The 12,737-nt window shown below is 33.0% G+C and overlaps 1 long non-coding RNA gene across 1 annotated transcript; it reads right to left on the reverse strand.

The window, feature by feature from the left end:
- Nucleotides 1-1,122: 1,122 nt before the first annotated feature.
- LOC149987350 (uncharacterized) lies at nucleotides 1,123-4,512 on the reverse strand. Its single transcript, XR_016498536.1, has 2 exons — nucleotides 2,927-4,512; nucleotides 1,123-2,691 (listed from the first exon to the last, which is right to left on the reverse strand). It is a non-coding gene; the product is annotated as an uncharacterized LOC149987350 (long non-coding RNA).
- Between the last annotated feature and the right edge of the window lie 8,225 nt (nucleotides 4,513-12,737).

Consider the following 12,737-nt stretch of genomic DNA (forward strand, 5'->3'; position numbering starts at 1 on the left):
TACTTCAATTTGTATTAGATAATATTTTGAAGCATTTGTATCAATTTTTTCCAACATTCAACATTTATATTTTGTATGGTTATGTGACTTTCCAATGGTATTAGTGGTTATATGTGCATGTGAGATTGTATTAAATTTTCATACAATTAAAATTTATAAATAACAACATTATGTAAAATATAAAATAAAAATAAAAATCATTACTTTAACCAATAGTTTTTATTATTTACAAAACCAATTACAAAATTATGATTAGTATCATATATTATATGTAATTTTTTAAAACTGTATTCAGTTTGATTATTCAATAGTTTAAAGTTATTGCCAATAAATATATATATATATATATATATGCTTTTAAATTTTATTTTCAAGTTGCTATCAATATATATATATATATATATATATATATGTGTGTGTGTGTGTGTGTGTGTGAATCCAAGTGCCCTAAATGTCCAAATGTTCCATTACATGAGCAAAAAAGAGTTTACTTTTATTTTTCGTTTTATCACAGCCAATATTGTGTGAAAGTGAACAAATTCAGGAATAAGTCTGAAGGCTTCTTCATCTGCTCTATCCAACTAAAGTTTTAAAACTCTATCCTACCACAGAAAAATTGAACTAGGTACATTTCCAAGAGCCCATGTGGGTTCATTCGAATAGAATCAACAGAATGAACTTTCAGAATGCCACATGGAATAATCTTTGTTCATGTATATATACAGAATACATAAACATATACATACAAAGGCAGGGCCTACATCTTAGTGCCACTTTTGATGAGTCGTGTACCAAATTCACCAATACAATCGAGTTTTTCATTTCAATGACAGATGTATGCTTCTCAAACAGCTAGTCACTGTGCCCAGGGCTTGGATCTTATATTCCGGTATCAAAATTATTGTATTGGAAATGTGTTATTGGCTTGTTATATTCCGGTATCAAAATTATTATATTGGAAATGTGTTATTGGCTTGTACAATACAGAGTGGATACATTCTATTGTGGCTTTGTGCACGTTTGTTGCCTATGAATTGGATCAGTGTTGAAACTATTCACCAAATTTGCGGATGTGGACCAATGAATGTATAAAGAACTTAATAAAAAAAACTGAAGATAACATTTGGCGTACAACTGAAAAAGTATTGATTTGAAAATGTGTTCATAGTACAATCGAATAAGAATTCGAGAGTTTTTCATCGCACTCTCTTTTCATATCTTACAGCGAGACACTGGAAGTAATTGCATTATTCGCATTTTAGATATTTTCGTTACAGAAAATCAATACAAATATCAGACACATTTTCAACGTCAGTCAACGTGTGTTAGAATTGGTGTTATATACGTCTATTTTTCACATCACCAGTGAGTCAGCACTTCCGCCGTCTCCAAAACTCACGAACAACTAAAGTTCAAGGTTCTTCTTACTGATCAGACAGGCATTTCTCGGGAGTTACGCCTTCACAGAACTCACTCAAAATCCTTGGTGATGAAGCACTATCTAAGACAGTCACAATTTGCACATTGAAGATCATAATTGGTGAAGATTAGACAATTGATTTGCAATGTGAGACTGTTAGCTTTCTCTAAAAACTCAGAAGGTATTTATGCTGCAGAATTGTGAAGAACAGACGTTGGAGAGTAAGATGACACTGGGGACACAACTCTCTAGAACACAAGGTTAGTCTGCAAGATGCTTTCAATGTGGTCAGTGAGCAATCTAATGAGCTGTTTAGGAGCAAGAGAGTTACTGCTTTGGGGTGCAGTGCAGGTCGTACTCGTCGCGTTGAGGTTTGAAACGAGTTGCAACCTGAAGGCAACGTGAATTTAATCCCCGCGTTCAGCTCCTCAGGTATGCACAATGATATCTGGTGAGAGTTTCTCAGTCCCCCAGTATGGGATACACAAAATAGAAGACGATCTGCGATCACAATTACACAAGATATGTTGCAGGGCTCCTGCACGTCAGATAGGCAACAGGATACACGACTTAAAAACACGCTCAGTCCCACTCAGTGTCGTTGGCGAAATTCTGCAACACGTAGAATGAAAGACTCCCAAGACATAAATTACTCTTTACAAGCGGGTATTCAAAGGTGCAGTGGTGCAAATGAAGGGTTCACTGAGAATGTAGAATCAATCAAAAAACACAAATGATTAGGTACCTATACTACACGCAGAGAGTTGAAATCTGCTCTTACACTCACACTGTTTCGAAGCAAGGCAATCTGCCTTGATACGGATCGGCGTTGACCAGTGGCAATAGACAGAAAAAAAAATAGAACTGAAAAATGTCATCTACAATTGTCAAAGTTGCGGTTCATGAGCCCTTGGAAGAAATTAGCAACTACAAACTTGTTTCTCATACAAGAGTGCGTTCGCCACCGCTGGTAGCTGTTCGTTCAGATGAACAATTCAGGCATTTATATCCAACCATACCTCAGCCAGGAGCAGATCAACTGAGCAGAGAGGCCGCTCAGCCAGAACACTCGAAAAACAGGAAATTCTTTCATCTCCCTCGAAGGCTTCCGACAGCAGAGAGAGCAAAAACACCTCAACTATGGGTTATAACCACAATGGAATTGTACCCTCCTGTTGTTGGAAGCCTTTGAGGGAGAAAAACAAACACCCGAATATCAACAATCCGCCGCAAGAATCGACCTCGCTCCGCACTAGCCTGTGCTACACACACTGACATGAAAGCAGCACAAAGCAATTATGATCACTTCACAAGTGAACAACACTCAAACATTACACAACTGCCAAAACAACCAGGACGGAACATAACTTGTCGCGGAGGGGTCGCTTTGCACGCTGGTGCAGCTTAAGGACTCGAGGCCAGAGATGACAAGTTAAGGCTTTCCGCAGGTGAGAATAAGTGGAAAGGATGGATTGTGGTGGATTTCCGCACAGGGGTTACTTATACCTGAACCGGATCTTCTCACTCCAAAAGCCAGTTGATGAATTCCCAGCTCCTCGGTTTTGGATCTTTGCAGGATGAATGTTACACTCGCAAAGTCGACCAACTCGCGCGGCTTCATTGGATATCATGTCGGTCAAAAGGAAACTTTTGTACTGGTAATTGTGCCATTTGTCCTCACGAGAAGTCAGTTGTAAGCTGAAACTCGTTCTGTGGATACTTTTCCACGTAATTTTTGCCACAATCGCGTTTCTTAAGTACAGAAGCTATTTGTGGGTCAGCGTCTACATTACCTCTTCTCCCTCGTCCACCAATTGCCCCAATCTCTCATTCTTTGTGTTTCCGTAAAAGTTTGTTTCACTGCACTGTACCTGTAAGTTCCGCTTTGCAGACAACCTATGCTAATTCGGAGTTGGTGACTGGCAGGGTCTCTATGTAGACAATATACTAGGTTTTCATTGCTTTTAGGCTTCGAAGTGGCAGGTTTTCAAGCACTACAGGTCCATGCATTTTGTTCCAGGCTTACGGATGGCATGTTTTAATTTTCCTTGTTGCCTCAGAAATTTGTGACGACAGCATTCTCGGATCTCAGGGGCCCACTTTATCTACCCAAAATCAATAGACCTCTGTCATCAACTGTCGTCGTTCCATTGCACCAATAGCTGTGCCAGAGTTGAGCTAAAATAAACTTATCACTATAGCCGTATCAATCTGAAATTCCATGCAGATGGAAAAATACTTACGACGTGTTCCACTCGAAATCGCTATTGATGTGGTCTTAACCCAGCAAGTATTTACCAGGAAGAGTAAGCTCCGAAGCGTTGATGTAGCATTCGGAACCCGTCATTCTCTTGTACGACAGTGCGTATATTAATCCTCATTATCATTATTAATAATAAGGACTTGAAACTATTAAAGACTCCTCATTACCGGGAGGTATGGAGAATACCACAATGTTTTCTGGAGCACCCGGAGCTTTGGAGAGTTTGATACATCCGCGTGGCGGTCATAGCTTTAGATTCTTCATTCGTTAACTCCGCGTCATGTCCACATGAAAATAGAGACCACCAACTGTATACCTCCCGAAGACAGGCTTGTTGACGTGAAAATTGTCGTCAGCAAAATAAGTAAAAATGGTGCACCCCCCAATTTACTGAAGTCTCAAGAAGTGAAATCAGTCACGGAAAGAGCTCTGCTGATGCAACTCGCTGTTGTGACGCTCGGAACGCGTGACACGGAATTTTGTCACAAGCCCCACGAGCCATCGAACGCTGCCATGAAGTCAGCGCTGTATGCCAGGCGTAAGAGACCAAGACCAAGCTCGCACCTAAGCAGCAACAAATCAGACTGCACAGCACATTTCTAAACTTACCAAAAGCAGGAGCGCAAGCGAATGAAAAAATAGCGAAATGGTGGGGGGACCCAAGAAGCGGAGGTCACGACACGAGGACCATCTTCCATTGACACATGACAAAAGCAGCCCGAGGGGCACAGAACGCAACCGATTACAACGATGTTCTCCACTTTTCTTGCTCCATCCCAGACTCAAACGGTGTAATAACAACATATCTAACTGAACGAAATAGAAACTCGAGGTGGAAGAGCAGGACAAGGCGCTTGTGCCAATTTCAAGCTCCACCACTGCATGATGAATGCGAAATATCACCCTGCATCAGTGGGGACCATCTCCTCCGACGACATTCATTCCCATTCATTATCCATTCATTCCATTCCCATTCCATATCCATTCATTCCATTCCATTCATTATGTCGATCAGAAGCCAGCCTGGGTGGCGATGTCGTCGGAAAGTGGGCGTGCACCTCACCCGCAGGATTCGCCTCCCCTTCCGATGTCCTCGCCGATCCCCCTCCCTCGTGTGCATCGTTTGCGCAAGCACGTACGCACGCACGCTTTCTTCTTCTTCCTCTTCGCATGCTCGCTTTGTGTCGCGTGCTCGAAACCCTAAAACCACGAGCCCTATACCCTGATCCTGTGGGCCCTAAACCCTAATTTTGTGGACCCTGAAATCAAGCTATTGTAAAAACGATACATTAAAGGAGTTGGGTTCAAGGGAGGGCTGGATTCAATGTGGTTGGGGGTCGTTTACAATAACTGGGCATGAGAGAAGGTTCATGCACTTTGGATTGTGAAATTTGAAGTGGCCTTGAAAGAACTTGAAGAAAGAGTGAGTTGGTTGAGTTTTTTGGTTTTTGTGTACATCATCAATCTTGGGTTTCTATGTTTGGTAACATGCCAGAGAGTATTTTTAAATAAATCTAATCAAGAGATAGGAATAAAGGCAAGAAGATACATCCTTAAGCTTAGAACATCACCATTGTTAGCACCAACAACAATTTTGGATGCTCAAACCTCAAAATGAGCCTCAACGAGGCCGGCCTTGGCAAAATAAAGAGTTTCCATGGCAACATATTGTTGATACTTCTTCTTCTTGCCTTGGCCGCAACATCTTGATTGTGACTAATAGTGAATTTATAGTGAAGGGGCTTTTTGGAAGCAAGGAGGAGGAGGGAGGGGGGATTAGGAATGGGGTCTTAAAAGCACCATTGAAGGGCGGGTAAGTGACGCCAAGTGTTGCTTTTGTCGACCATCTGCTCTAGAACTAAGGATTGCGCCATGCTCGCCTTTACTTGGGTGCTATGAACCCATTGCATCCACCTTCACTTGGCCCTATTGGTGCCAATGGGTGAAGATGCCCTTAGAAAGGAAGACAAGAGGTTATCTTTTCTATAGTTTGTGATTCGTGGAGATATAAATGCTTCATTTGAATAGCTTTAATTTTAAGGTGGAATTCTTTTTATTTTATTTTATTAATAAAATCAGCTATGTTTGTATTTAAATTATGTATCAAGTCTATCTCAAAAAAAAAAACTAAAAACTAAAATTAAAATCTAAAAACTAAAATAAATATATTAAAAATGTTTTTTATTATTAATTGATATAAATATTTCTATTAAGATATGTGATTCCATATTTAGAGTTAAAAAATTATCTAATAATTTCTTCATATTTTATACTAATTATATAAGATAATTATTCATTAGCAAATTAGGAACCATTATATGGCTTTTAAACTATGGCATTTTGAAGTGGGCTTTTAGATCTAAAGACCTTTTTAGTAAACATGGAGTAAAATTCATATGGACCTTTATTCAAAAACCAAATCTTAACAAGGTACAATAGAAATATAATATTAAGAAATTATGAAAATTGAGATGCTCAAAGATGATGTACAAGAAGATGACAAAGATAACCTTCATATATTGAAATCTCTTACAACTTTGAATTGCAACAATCTTTTGTATAGTTTTAATATTGTTTTAGACAAGATAGTTATTCAGAATACTATTAAATACGTGCTTGTAAGATTAAAAGAATAAATAAATGGTCAGTAATGTTTTCTTTAAAAAAAACTTCAACAGTAATACCAGCTTAAAAAATTTGGGTTGTTATAAAACAAAATTTCATAATGTTGTCTGTAACAGTGAACAACAACAAAAACTGTTTATTTGATTAAACTCTATAAACTACCATAAAAATAAAAGAGAGTCTTTGGTTGTCTTTTATTATTATATTGGAAACGGTCTTGTTTTAAAAGTTCATTCAAACATAAAATTAAAGTTAAAAGCTTTTGCAGGAATGTCAAGATTGCAGTTACAGAAGTCATGGAATATTTACAACCAATAATTAAATATTTTTTTTGTAAATAAGAGACCCAACTCTTTTTATTCATTTAGAATACCTCAGTTTCTTACAGAATGCAAAAGGAGACACATGCATTCCTGTACCATTCTGTAAAATAATTAGCCAAAAAACAAGTGATTTTTATGTTGTATTCTAATTTAAAAAAAACCACAAACCTTCTTCATCAATTTATCACCTGTTTTTTGTAAGCAACAGAGTGGAATCTGTCTCCATGTTATTTATCTAACATCATTTTTTTTTAAAATCATTTCATGTAAAACAAAATAAAAAAGCTGTACTTGATTACAATATATATATATATATATATATATATATATATCCGCATACATATATTACACATGCACATATATTTTCTGAAGATAATGTGATGTCTTCAAATATAGTATCTTACACACTATTTTTTTCAAATACATGTATGCAATACAAACAAATGAGTATACACTACATCATGATAGATCACCATGGTTCTGAAAGTTTTTGACATACTTGTTTCTTCGTGATCCTTTATACTAACATTCTTAATTGTCTAGTATTTTCTACTGTGATATTTTTCCAAATAAATAAATTAAGTGAATTTCCCACGTGACAATGTTATGGGAAAAATTATTGAACCTTTGATGGGAAATAATATTTCAGTCTCATGTCCTTGTCAAACATCTTTCCAGGCAACATATTCTCTAATATTGTATAAAATTTAAAATTGTACATATGATTGTTTTAATGATTCCTCACAGGTATTGTACAATGGAATGATAAGAAAAGACAATTGCCTAATTGTCTTTTCAAGAGTGTTTCCAAGTCCCAAAGTAGAATTGTCCGCATCCTCAAATTTTCTCAACAAACCATGTTGTGATGGCAAATGGAGAATGTAGTTTCCACACACTAAATCCACGAAGGTTCTCATATTGCAACAAGGCTACATTACTTCCAACAAAACCAAACTAAAAATAAACAATTGACCAAACAAATATATAAATAAAGGTATGGTCAGTTGGATCCACAACCTCCAATGAAAAACACATCCCAATGATAGTCCAATGTCATTTTACTATATGAGGGAGGGAAGGGGGAAGGGGGAAGGGGGAAGGGGTGGTGGATGATGGATGAATGATGTTTACTTTTGATGTAAAGGAGGACATTGTCTTATCCTTGTCATGTCATTTGCCTTCAAGGATCAAATGCCCTTATGCAACGTCAGACTTGGGAGAATGAGGCCTTGGCCCCAATAATAGATTAAATTAATAAAATCCAAAAAGGTCCTCATAAGTCTTCTTTGTGTTTTGATTTCTGGGTGGAGGGGAAAAGCTTTCGGCCCATGCCACAGAATGATTGGAATTCGTAGGCATTTTGTCCATCCAAAGCTATGAACAAAGTGCAACGGACATGACAAAAATGGCTTTTTAAGAAGAAGAAGAAAAAAAACAAACAAACAAACAAACACCCCACAAGTTAACCAATCTAATACGCAATCATTTTTTTGTGGGTTTTTATTATATATACATATATATATATATATATATATATATATTTATATATTTAAATATGGACTAATGTACACGAATGAAATCATGAATGGGGGCATTGAATGGTTAACGACAAAAGGACAGTGAATGAGTCCAAATCGGCCCAACAATAATCCACTCACTAACAGATAAAACTTTGCAGAGTCATCATCATTCATCCTTCCCCATTTCTTCATTCATTCGACCCTCCATTCATTCCCTGAACCTAACCCGATTATTACCCCTTTCACACTGTGCCGCATGCCCCCATTTCCAGTTCATGCATTACTCCATTCCCTGCACTTAGATATTGATACCCGCCTCGGTTCAGAACCATCTCCGGGTCTCGTTTCCTCTTGATGCACGTATTCCTTATCTACGTGGCATTCATGCTTTTTTCCGGACCCTGTTCACAGGTTCATGATAGTGTGTTGTGGTTTCACTTCGTTTAAAATTGCGTGTGTGTGTGTGTGTGTGGAAATAAATGAATAAATAAATAAATGAATAAATAAAGCTTTGCTTCTGATGGTACGATTAGTTCGTGTCGGTTTTTGTACCATATCATGCAGGTTCATGAGAATATACTTGGACGTAACAACATTATTTTATAGTATATATATATGCATATATATATGTAGATGAAATGTTCATGAATACGTGTGTGTGAGAAACTAGAATTGTGGATTTTAGTTTTAGTTTTTAGTACATAAAAGTATCATACTTGTTCCAGAAGTATCTTTAAAAAAATATTGTGTATCATGAGTTCCCAGTTGTAAGTATAAAAGTGTCATGAATCTGTTTTATTATTTATCAATAAAAATTGTCATAGGATATGTCCATGAAACTTGGTCAAAACTGTAAGGATAAACTGGGATCTATCGTTTTTTAATAGTGTTTTTAATAAATAAATAAAACTTACTGGCTCGAATTTAAATGATAGTAAAAAAGAAAAAAGAAAATAATAGAATCGAACAGAGTTGCACCAAGTTTTCTTATTTGAATTCAGATTTCTAACTAAAACAAGTTTTAAAAACTGCTGATACTCCAAAAATCCAGAATTATAGGTTTTGATTCATTTGGTCATTTAAATATTTAATACATGTTATTTAGAATCGATGAACATAGTTTGTTTATATTAAAATATGTATTTTTATTCTTGAAAGTGCACTGTGCATGTCTAAATCATCTAAAAAAATAAAACGTAATTAAAAATATAAAAGTTAGAAATCATGAGGTTTTATTGATGGAAATATTTAAAATTAAGAAATTCAAGAATAAAAACACTTGGATAGTTGAAAAATAAAATGTAATTTTTAGATTTAACCTCATTGAGATTTAAAACTCTTCCTCTGTGACTTGTGTGATTATTTTTCAAACATAAGCCATATAATTACAACAATGTACCATCCAAAAAATAGAAATAAAAATAGATGAATAAATACATATGAAATAAAGAAAATAAAAAAATAACGTCAACAAATAATACGTATGTATGAGTGATACTGAAAGTATTCTGTAAACATTATTGAGACATTGTTTTAAACATTTATCATTTAGGTATACATTAAAAAAATAAAGTTAATTAATTCATAACTAAGTTTTGAAATTGTATTGAAGCTTTTGAATTATATTTCAAATAAAAATAATAATAAAACATGGAGTAATTTTCTACAATGTAATCCTTCTTATTTTATTTGAATATTAGTAAACATTGATTACCTGTAATAAATAAAATTTGGAAAAGACTTGAATTTTATTCTCATGTTTTATTTTACATATTCATATAGTTATATTCTTTAGAATTACAGGACAATTCATAGTTTGCTGTATTCAAAATGATAGTAAAATTTAAAATAATATTCTACTCATTTTTGGTAAGAATTTTCTAGGTAAAATTCCTTGCTCATCCTCCGTCTTCTGTCAAGGAGCATCAAAACATAATGAAGTCCGTGTAAGATGGCCCATTATTTATTTATTATGACTCGCAATACTGAACTCAAGTAGTAGTCTGTAAACTACACAAGGCAAAACTAGTAAATACAAAGATACAAAATCTTTAATACAAATATAGAGACAATGATGTATGAGGTCCTTGTCAAGGATTGAATTTTTATAACAAAAATGGAAAGAGAAGGGAGAGAAGTAATGTTGCAATTGTTTTTCATGTATACTCATGTTTTTCATGTTGCAATTGTTTTCTTTTGTTGTGTTTAATGAATTTCAAATACTTTAATGACTTATATAATTTATGATTGATGTAAAAATAAAGTGCATATTGAATGTTGAATTTTGTAGAACTTGTGTAATAGGTTGTTGCAAAAAGTATGACACCAAGTTATTGTTCTCATTGCAATAAATAAAACCGTTTTTCTTGCATATCTAAAAAGTCGTACTTTTACATGTTTGGTTGTAAATCAATCAAAATTTCTCAATTATTCATTGTGTAGCTAAGGTGCCAAGTAGCCAAAGAATTGGTAAAATTAAAAAGTAGGTGTCAATAGAGTCATGTAAGAATGGAGTATAATCTTGTTCAATGTTAGAAGATATCACTATGTAGTTGACATAACAAAAAAGCTTAAAAAAAAATTGTAATTTAATTTGCAATTAAACTTTGAAACATGCATTTATGAAGGCTAGTTTGGAGGTGCATGTATAATGAATTAAACCACTTCTTTTGTAGAAGAATTTCCACACTGAACTCAATTTTTTTTAAAAATATTAACTGATTTTTGGTAATGAAACAAAGATTAACATGTTTTATTTTTATGGATTATGAACAAACTTATATATCACCATACCAAGTTGATTAGACAATAAGCTATGGTAATTGTATAACTATAATTTGAAATTATATGATTTTTTATTTTTTATTTTTTTTATTGTATCATATAAGGATATAATTTAGATTCTTGTAATTTAAATTTTTAATAAGATAATATTCCAAGTCATTTAACTAAATCTATAAAAGAATGACCAATTCAATTATTAGATCTAAATCCACTTGAGTACTTTGTAAATGCTTCTATAATACATATTTAATCATTTTAACAAAACTCTAATATAAATGATCCATAAAAGTAGGTAGTTGAAATATTTTGTCCTATCACTATTAAGGAGAATATGAAATTGTTAATGAAATGTGTAATTATTAGTATATTTACTTGGTGAAATAATGGAATTAAATAGAAATGAGTTCAATTATTAATATGTTATTGAAAAGCTTCTTAAAAACATAGTAGTTACAAATTTGACTTTATATATATTTATAATTGATTGATAGGTTAAAACTTTGCCAATAAGTTGGCCTTGTGTTGCATATATTAAAAACTTATCCCACATGTCAGACACATGTCTTGTAAGTTGGATATGTGTCACTTGGCTTATAAGATGTTGTCATCTAATTCCTTTGTAGATAATACTTATGGATACAAGAGTGAGGCTTTTCTTGCTCTTATTAGATCCTTTATTGCTTCTAATCCAATTTCAAGAATCTTTTGTCTTTAACAACAACCATTCCAATTTCTTCTTAAATATAGTTTTTTTTTTTATTATTTTCTTTTGTATCATCTTATTTTAATATAAATTCCACTTTTTTATTAATATTCTTTAAATTTCTTGTCCTAGAAAATTTATTAAAATATAGTAATAATATAATAATATTAAAATACTATTATTTTTAATTAAAAGTAGATTATCACTTTTTTAATAATATAACAATATATTGGAGGTTGTATAGTATCTAATTTTAGATTTATATTATTATTAGAATATTTTTTCTTATTTTTTTTATATTTTTTAATATCTTATCATAAGTGGTAGAATGTTTTTCTTCTTATTCTATAGAAATGGTCAAGTTTGTACAATTAAAGGATGCAATGGCACAAATACAAGAACAAATAAGAGATATAGTGCTAACAATACATCAATTTATTTTATTTTAAGATTGATTGAAAATATACATGTAAAGATTATTATAGCTACTTCAATATCCATGCCAATTTTTTTTATAGTAAAGCATCCTACAAGCATTACCATTATTTCAAAGAACCAAAAATTAACTTATATAAGAAGATTAATGGTAGAAGATTTATTTATTTATTTATTTATTTTTAAGTTTATCAAATAAGTGCAACCAATAATTGGACCTTAATTGCAAAGCTATCTAATTCAAAGTTTACAAGAAAATACATTAGAACATTATTTTTAGATTTTTTTTTTTTTTTTCATGATTAGTATTTTTGTTTGAGCAACATAATCCAATATTGAATAAGTTGAAGTATTTTTTCACAAATTATTTTATCTTATATAAAATCAAGGTACAATTTGTATTGCAACCAATAAGATTTGGATCTTATGTAAAAAAAAATGTTCAACATTACTACATACTTCATAATATTGAAGATTGGAAACTAATATTAAGTAAAAAGATGTTTCATCTATTTTCCAATTTTTTTATAGATTACAATATGATGTAAAGAAATTGATGTTGAACTTATATGATCTTCAATCATTGAATCAAGTAATTGAATTTGATATAAAGTTTAATAACAAAATTTTAACTTTCAATTTAATACTTTTATAAGTATGTTGT

Source organism: Physcomitrium patens, chromosome 19 (assembly GCF_059467195.1).
Source record: "Physcomitrium patens ecotype Gransden chromosome 19, ASM5946719v1, whole genome shotgun sequence".
NCBI classification, from domain to species: domain Eukaryota; kingdom Viridiplantae; phylum Streptophyta; class Bryopsida; order Funariales; family Funariaceae; genus Physcomitrium; species Physcomitrium patens.